Source organism: Xenia sp. Carnegie-2017, unplaced genomic scaffold (genome assembly GCF_021976095.1).
Source record: "Xenia sp. Carnegie-2017 unplaced genomic scaffold, XeniaSp_v1 HiC_scaffold_16, whole genome shotgun sequence".
NCBI classification, from domain to species: Eukaryota; Metazoa; Cnidaria; class Anthozoa; order Malacalcyonacea; family Xeniidae; genus Xenia; species Xenia sp. Carnegie-2017.
This window is the reverse complement of record NW_025813469.1, coordinates 4517986-4526893: the sequence shown is the minus strand read 5'-3', so window position 1 is coordinate 4526893 and position 8908 is coordinate 4517986. Positions and strand designations below refer to the sequence as shown.

Sequence of the window (8908 nt, the reverse complement as noted above, 5' to 3'; positions counted from 1 at the left end):
TTTCTTCATCCTTCGAGTCAGAGTCGAACCAAAGACCACGGGATGGCCATGTACGTTATCAACAATCCCATGTACTACCAATTGAGCTTTCGAAGGAGTAGCGAATCTGCTGGGAAAATACCAGACTTAACATAAAACTTTGCATTTATGTAAGAAAACGTTATCTTAAGAGCCAGAGTTGAACCAATGACAAAGGATCCATTCTAACATCTACACTCCCACGCTCTACCATGTGATCTATCAAACGCTCATTTCACCTTTAGGAATTAGTTTATTATGTCACAGTAAATGTTTTTAAAAATGTAAACAAGTTCATCCTCATTCTAATCAGATTTTGATTTTGGCACAAGATGGCCATTTACGCTATCAACAGTCCCATGCTCTTTCAAATGAGTTATCAAAGGAAAAATAAATCTGCATTAAAAGTTACAACTATCAAAATGAAATACTAACAAAATTGTAAAAGATTTTATCCTTTGAGTTGGAGTCTTGGCAACGACCAAACGATTACTTGAAAATCAAAAGTCCCATGCTTTACCATCTAAGCTATTAATAAGAGAACACGTCTTCTCTAAATATTAGTTCATGAGGTGGCAGTTAACGTGTCGAAAATATGAAAAATTTCTTCCTCCTTCCAGTCGGAGTTGAACCAACGACCACGGGATGACCATTTGTAATATCTACAGTCCCATGCTCTACCAACTGAGGTATCGAAGGAGCAATACTTCTGATTAAAAAGTTACTACAATTAACAAGAAATACTATCAAACATGTAAAAACCTAATCCTTCGAATTAGAATTGAGACAATGACTAAGGGATCACTTTTAATAATTACAGTCCGACGCTCTACTATAAGAGCTATCAAAGGCACACGCCTCCTGTAGAAATTATTTCATTAGCTCGCAATAAATTGTTTTCAACATATAAACAAATTCATCCTCTATCATGTCAGATTTGAACCATCGACCACAAAAATGGCCTTTTACGCTATCAACAGTCCCACGCTCTACCAAATGAGCTATCCAAGGAAAAGTAAATCTGCTATAAAAGTTACTAGATTTAACAAGAAATACTTATAACAATGTAAAATATATTATCCTTAGAGATGGATACTTACCAACAACCAAAGGATCACTTTAAATTCCACAGTCGTATGCTTTAATATCAAAGCTACTAAGAGAATACGTCTTCTGTAGGGATTAGTTAATAGGGTGGCAGGTAACGTTTCCAAGCTATGAACAATTTCTTTATCCTTCTAGTCGGAAATGAGTCAACGACAACCTGATGGCCATTTTTATTATCTACACTCCCATGCTCTACCAACTGAGCTATCGAAAGTGTAGCGTTTATGCGTGGGAGGTTAACAGAATTAGCAAGAATCGTTTACAAATATGTAAAGAACGTTATTATTTAAGGCGGGATTAAAAAGGAAAAAGGATCACTTTAAGATGTACAACCCCACGTATTACCACCTGAGCTATCCAAGGAACTGAGCTTTAGTAGAAATTGTTTCATTATGTGACAGTAAATGTTTTTAAAAAAATAAACAAAGGCATTATCCTTCGAGTCGGAATTGAACCAACGACCACGGGATGACCATTTGTAATATCTACAGTCCCATGCTCTACCAACTGAGCTATCGAAGGAGCGATATTTCCACCTAAAAAATTACTACAATTAAAAAGAAATACTTTCAAATAAGTAAAAACCTTGAATAGGACCAATGACCAAGGGATCACTTTTAATAAATACAGTCCCACGCTCTACCATAAGAGCTATCGAAAGAACTCCTCCTTAGTAGGAACTGTTTCTTTTGGTGACAGTAAATTTTTTAAAAATATAAACAAAGTCATCCTACTTCGAGTCAGATTAGAACCAACGACCAAAAGATGGCCATTTGCGCTATCAACAGTCCCATGCTCTACCAAATGAGCTATTCAAGGAAAAATAAATCGGCTTTAAAAGTTACTAGATTTAACAAGAAATACTTATAACAATGTGAAAAATATTATCCTTAGAGATAGATACTTACCAACGACCAAAGGATCACTTCAAATTCCACAGTCGTATGCTTTAATATCAAAGCTACTAAGAGAATACGTCTTCTGTAGGGATTAGTTAATAGGGTGGCAGGTAACGTTTCCAAGCTATGAACAATTTCTTTATCCTTCTAGTCGGAAATAAGTCAACGACAACCTGATGGCCATTTTTATTATCTACACTCCCATTCTCTACCAACTGAGCTATTGAAAGTGCAGCGTTTATGCGTGGGAGGTAACAGAATTAGCAAGAATCGTTTACAAATATGTAAAAAACGTTATCCTTTAAGGCAGGATTAAAAAAAGGAAAAAGGATCACTTTAAGATGTACAACCCCACGTATTACCACCTGAGCTATCCAAGGAACTGCGCTTTAGTAGAAATTGTTTCATTAGGTGACAGTAAACGTTTTTAAAAAAATAAACAAAGGCATTATCCTTCGAGTCAGAATTGAACCAACGACCACGGGATGACCATTTGTAATATCTACAGTCCCATGCTCTACCAACTGAGCTATCGAAGGAGCGATATTTCTACCTAAAAATTACTACAATTAAAAAGAAATACTTTCAAATAAGTAAAAACCTTGAATAGGACCAATGACCAAGGGATCACTTTTAATAAATACAGTCCCACGCTCTACCATAAGAGCTATCGAAGGAACTCCTCCTTAGTAGGAACTGTTTCTTTTGGTGACAGTAAATTTTTTAAAAATATAAACAAAGTCATCCTACTTCGAGTCAGATTAGAACCAACGACCAAAAGATGGCCATTTGCGCTATCAACAGTCCCATGCTCTACCAAATGAGCTATTCAAGGAAAAATAAATCGGCTTTAAAAGTTACTAGATTTAACAAGAAATACTTATAACAATGTGAAATATATTATCCTTAGAGATAGATACTTACCAACGACCAAAGGATCACTTCAAATTCCACAGTCGTATGCTTTAATATCTAAGCTATTTAGAGAATACGTCTTCTGTAGGTATTAGTTCATAGGGTGGCAGGTAACGTTTCCAAGCTATGAACAATTTCTGTATCCTTCGAGTCGGAAATGAGTCAACGACAACCTGATGGCCATTTTTATTATCTACACTCCCATTCTCTACCAACTGAGCTATTGAAAGTGCAGCGTTTATGCGTGGGAGGTAACAGAATTAGCAAGAATCGTTTACAAATATGTAAAAAACGTTATCCTTTAAGGCGGGATTAAAAAAAGGAAAAAGGATCACTTTAAGATGTACAACCCCACGTATTACCACCTGAGCTATCCAAGGAACTGAGCTTTAGTAGAAATTGTTTCATTATGTGACAGTAAATGTTTTTAAAAAAATAAACAAAGGCATTATCCTTCGAGTCGGAATTGAACCAACGACCACGGGATGACCATTTGTAATATCTACAGTCCCATGCTCTACCAACTGAGCTATCGAAGGAGCGATATTTCTACTAAAAAATTACTACAATTAAAAAGAAATACTTTCAAATAAGTAAAAACCTTGAATAGGACCAATGACCAAGGGATCACTTTTAATAAATACAGTCCCACGCTCTACCATAAGAGCTATCGAAGGAACTCCGCTTTAGTAGGAATTGTTTCTTTTGGTGACAGTAAATTTTTTAAAATTTAAACAAATTCATCCTCCTTCTAGTCAGATTTGAACCAACGACCAAAAGATGGCCATTCACGCTATCAACAGTCTCATGCTCTACCAAATGAGCTATTCAAGGAAAAATAAATCTGCTTTAAAAGTTACTAGATTTAACAAGAAATACTTATAACAATGTGAAATATATTATCCTTAGAGATAGATACTTACCAACGACCAAAGGATCACTTCAAATTCCACAGTCGTATGCTTTAATATCTAAGCTATTTTGAGAATACGTCTTCTGTAGGTATTAGTTCATAGGTTGGCAGATAACGTTTCCAAGCTATGAACAATTTCTTTATCCTTCGAGTCGGAAATGAGTCAACGACAACCTGATGGCCATTTTTATTATCTACACTCCCATGCTCTACCAACTGAGCTATCGAAAGTGTAGCGTTTATGCGTGGGAGGTTAACAGAATTAACAAGAATCGTTTACAAATATGTGAAAAACGTTATCGTTTAGAGCGGGATTGAAAAAAGGAAAAAGGATCACTTTAAGATATACAACCCCACGTATTACCACTGAGCTATCCAAGGAACTGCGCTTTAGTAGAAATTGTTTCATTAGGTGACAGTAAACGTTTTTAAAAAAATAAACAAAGGCATTATCTTTCGAGTCGGAATTGAACCAACGACGACGGGATGACCATTTGTAATTTCTACAGTCCCATGCTCTACCAACTGAGCTAACGAAGGAGCGATATTTCTACCTAAAAAATTACTACAATTAAAAAGAAATACTTTCAATTAATTAAAAACCTAGAATAGGAGCAATGACCAAGGGATCACTTTTAATAAATACAGTCCCACGCTCTGCCATAAGAGCTATCGAAGGAACTCCGCTTTAGTAGGAATTGTTTCATTTGGTGACAGTAAATTTTAAAAAATAAAAAAATTCATCCTCCTTCTATTCAGATTTGAACCAACGACCAAAAGATGGCCATTCACGCTATCAACAGTCCCATGCTCTACCAAATGAGCTATCCAAGGAAAAATAAATCTGCTTTAAAAGTTACTAGATTTAACAAGAAATACTTATAACAATGTGAAATATATTATCCTTAGAGATGGATACTTACCAACGACCAAAGGATCACTTCAAATTCCACAGTCGTATGCTTTAATATCTAAGCTATTTAGAGAATACGTCTTCTGTAGGTATTAGTTCATAGGGTGGCAGGTAACGTTTCCAAGCTATGAACAATTTCTTTATCCTTCGAGTCGGAAATGAGTCAACGACAACCTGATGGCCATTTTTATTATCAACACTCCCATGCTCTACCAACTGAGCTATCGAAAGTGTAGCGTTTATGCGTGGGAGGTTAAGAGAATTAGCAAGAATCGTTTACAAATAGGTAAAGAACGTTATTCTTTAGAGCGGGATTGAAAAAAGGAAAAAGGATCACTTTAAAGTATACAACCCCACTTAGTACCACCTGAGCTATCCAAGGAACTGCGCTTTAGTAGAAATTGTTTCATTTGGTGACAGTAAATGTTTTTAAAAAAATAAACAAAGGCATTATCCTTCGAGTCGGAATTGAACCAACGACCACGGGATGACCATTTGTAATATCTACAGTCCCATGCTCTACCAACTGAGCTATCGAAGGAGCGATATTTCTACCTAAAAAATTACTACAATTAAAAAGAAATACTTTCAAATAAGTAAAAACCTTGAATAGGACCAATGACCAAGGGATCACTTTTAATAAATACAGTCCCACGCTCTACCATAAGAGCTATCGAAGGAACTCCGCTTTAGTAGGAATTTTTTCTTTTGGTGACAGTAAATTTTTTAAAAATTTAAACAAATTCATCCTCCTTCTAGTCATGTTTGAACCAACGACCAAAAGATGGCCATTTGCGCTATCAACAGTCCCATGCTCTACCAAATGAGCTATTCAAGGAAAAATAAATCTGCATTAAAAGTTACTAGATTTAACAAGAAATACTTATAACAATGTGAAATATATTATCCTTAGAGATAGATACTTACCAACGACCAAAGGATCACTTCAAATTCCACAGTCGTATGCTTTAATATCTAAGCTATTTTGAGAATACGTCTTCTGTAGGTATTAGTTAATAGGTTGGCAGGTAACGTTTCCAAGCTATGAACAATTTCTTTATCCTTCTAGTCGGAAATGAGTCAACGACAACCTGATGGCCATTTTTATTATCTACACTCCCATTCTCTACCAACTGAGCTATTGAAAGTGCAGCGTTTATGCGTGGGAGGTTAACAGAATTAGCAAGAATCGTTTACAAATATGTAAAGAACGTTATTATTTAAGGCGGGATTAAAAAAAGGAAAAAGGATCACTTTAAGATGTACAACCCCACGTATTACCACCTGAGCTATCCAAGGAACTGAGCTTTAGTAGAAATTGTTTCATTAGGTGACAGTAAATGTTTTTAAAAAAATAAACAAAGGCATTATCCTTCGAGTCGGAATTGAACCAACGACCACGGGATGACCATTTGTAATATCTACAGTCCCATGCTCTACCAACTGAGCTATCGAAGGAGCGATGTTTCTACTTAAAAAATTACTACAATTAAAAAAAATACTTTCAAATATGTAAAAACCTAATCTTTTGAATTAGAATAGGACCAATGACCAAGGGATCACTTTAAATTATTACTGTTCCATGCTCTACCATTAGAGCTATCAAAGGCACAAGCCTCCTTTAGAAATTATTTCATTAGCTCACAATAAATGTTTTTCAAAATATAAACAAATTCATCCTGCTTCAAGTCAGATTTGAACCATCGACCACAAGATGGCCATTGACGCTATCAACAGTCTATGCTCTACCAAATGAGCTATCGAAAGAAAAATACATCTGCGTTAAAAGTTACTAGAATTAGCATGATACACTTACAAAATTTTAAAGAATTTTATCCTTCGAGGTGGAATCATACTAACGAACAAAAGATGGTTTGAAAATCAACATTTCCAGGCTTTACCATCCAAGCTATTTAGAGAAAACGTCTTCTCTAGGTATTTGTTCATGAGGTGGCAGTTAACGTTTCGAAAATATGAACAATTTCTTCCTCCTTCCAGTCAGAGTTGAAACAACGAGTACGGGATGATCGTTTGTAATATCTACATTCCCATGCTCTACCATAAGAGCTATTGAAGGAACTCCGCTTTAGTAGGAATTTTTTCATTTGATGACAGTAAATTTTTTAAAAATATAAACAAATTCATCCTCCTTAGAGTCAGATTTGAACCAACGATCAAAAGATGGCCATTTACGCTATCAACAGTCCCATGCTCTACCAAATGAGCTATCCAAGGAAAAATAAATGTGCTTTAAAAGTTACTAGATTGAACAAGAAATACTTATAGCAATGTGAAATATATTATCCTTAGAAATGGATACTTACCAACGACCAAAGGATCACTTCAAATTCCACAGTCATATGCTTTACTATCTAAGGTATTAAGAGAACACGTCTTCTGTAGGTGTTAGTTCATGAAGTGGTAGGTAATGTTTTCAATCTATGAACAATTTCTTTATCCTTCGAGTCGGAAATGAACCAACGACAACCTGATGGCCATTTTTATTATCTACACTCCCATGCTCTACCAACTGAGCTATCGAAAGTGTAGCGTTTATGCATGGGAGGTTAACAGATTTAACAAGAATCGTTTACAAATATGTAAAAAACGTTATCATTTAGAGCCGGCTTGAAGAAAGGACAAAGGATTACTTTAAAATATATAGCCCCACGTATTACCACCTGAGCTATCCAAGGAACGCTCAGGTAGAGATTTTTTCATTAAATGACAGTAAATGTTTTAAAAAATATAAACAAATGCATCATCATTCGAGTCGGAATTGAACCAACGACAACGGGATGACCATTTTTATTATTTACACTCCCATGCTCTACCAACTGAGCCATCGAAAGTTTAGGGTTTTTATGTGGGAGGTTACCAGAATTAACAAGAATCGTTTACAAATATGTAAAAAACGTTATCCTTTAGAGCGAGATTGAAAATAGGAAAAAGGATCACTTTAAAATATACAGCCCCACGTATTACCACCTGAGCTATCCAAGGAACTGCGCTTTAGTAGAAATTATTACAAAGAAGCAGTCAATAGTTGCTAGGGTATTATAGGTATACTAGTTTACTGCATGCATTGGAAGCATATGGGTTATGGCAAAATATTGGTTGATAAATTTTCCTCAAGTGTTGATGTCTGTAAATTTCAACATTGAAGCTTTAATTACCCGTTTATGGAAAAACCAATCCAAATGCTTGCTGAAGAAATTTTTCAGCAAAATAACAATTCCTTTCTCTTGTTGATTAAGGTAACTAACTGTTTAGTCAGTAAATTTATATAATATTATTTGATTATCAGTAGCAAAAAAAAACAAATTAACTTTGGAACTGTGCCACAATAAATTTCTCTTTAACATGAAATTCATTTGGATACTTTTGATAGTGGGATTTCAAAGACAACAAAAGCAAATTTCTTTGTCAATGGAAAATTGTACAAAGCAATGTTGTAAAAGGAAATATCATCAATAAAGTAATCCCGTTGAGAGCAAGGTAATACTATATTTAGAAATATCATCAATAAGGCAATATTCTATAAGGAAATATCATCGATAATGAAATATTATATAAGAAAATATCATCAATCAAATATGGATAATATTGAAATAAAATATCATCAATAAATTATATAAGGAAATATTATCAATAAGGAAATATTATATTACGTAATATCATCAAAAAGGAAATATCATATTTCAAAATATTATCAATAAAGAATTAGGATTGCGAGATGTCCAAATTGTTACAAATAACATTTATAAGCTATTCTAAGCATAGCAATTAAACATTAACTACTCTTATGTCACTATTTCGACAGTGTTTCCAGGGTAACTAGAAAAAACTTACAAGCAGGGGAATGCATTTCATGGCATTGGTCGAATAGACTTAAGGAGCAAGTAACGTCAAAACTGCTGATAAAATACAAAATTGAAACACCATTATTTCAGCATTAACAAATTTTTTCATCATTATTTTTCGCATCAACATTATGTTAAGATTGTTATGCAACCAGTAGCATAAATATAGTGGAAGAGGATAGAACCCTTTCTAGACATTCTTGGTGTAGTGAGCTAGTGTTAACACACGAAATGGTTTGATTAGAGTTTTGAATACTGACCTTTTTTTTAATTGATTCAT

At 34.6% G+C, this 8908-nt stretch overlaps 7 non-coding genes across 7 annotated transcripts; all 7 read right to left on the bottom strand.

Annotated features, from left to right (window-relative positions):
* Window positions 1–629: 629 nt before the first annotated feature.
* Trnay-gua lies at window positions 630–717 on the bottom strand. The gene is given in 2 exon segments: window positions 630–665; window positions 681–717. It is a non-coding gene; the product is annotated as a tRNA-Tyr (tRNA).
* An 842-nt stretch (window positions 718–1559) lies between these two features.
* On the bottom strand, window positions 1560–1647 carry Trnay-gua. Its single transcript is given in 2 exon segments — window positions 1560–1595; window positions 1611–1647. It is a non-coding gene; the product is annotated as a tRNA-Tyr (tRNA).
* An 828-nt stretch (window positions 1648–2475) lies between these two features.
* Window positions 2476–2563, bottom strand: Trnay-gua. The gene is given in 2 exon segments: window positions 2476–2511; window positions 2527–2563. It is a non-coding gene; the product is annotated as a tRNA-Tyr (tRNA).
* An 827-nt stretch (window positions 2564–3390) lies between these two features.
* Trnay-gua lies at window positions 3391–3478 on the bottom strand. Its single transcript is given in 2 exon segments — window positions 3391–3426; window positions 3442–3478. It is a non-coding gene; the product is annotated as a tRNA-Tyr (tRNA).
* Window positions 3479–4304: 826 nt separating this feature from the next.
* Trnay-gua lies at window positions 4305–4392 on the bottom strand. The gene is given in 2 exon segments: window positions 4305–4340; window positions 4356–4392. It is a non-coding gene; the product is annotated as a tRNA-Tyr (tRNA).
* Window positions 4393–5218: 826 nt separating this feature from the next.
* Trnay-gua lies at window positions 5219–5306 on the bottom strand. The gene is given in 2 exon segments: window positions 5219–5254; window positions 5270–5306. It is a non-coding gene; the product is annotated as a tRNA-Tyr (tRNA).
* An 829-nt stretch (window positions 5307–6135) lies between these two features.
* On the bottom strand, window positions 6136–6223 carry Trnay-gua. Its single transcript is given in 2 exon segments — window positions 6136–6171; window positions 6187–6223. It is a non-coding gene; the product is annotated as a tRNA-Tyr (tRNA).
* Between the last annotated feature and the right edge of the window lie 2685 nt (window positions 6224–8908).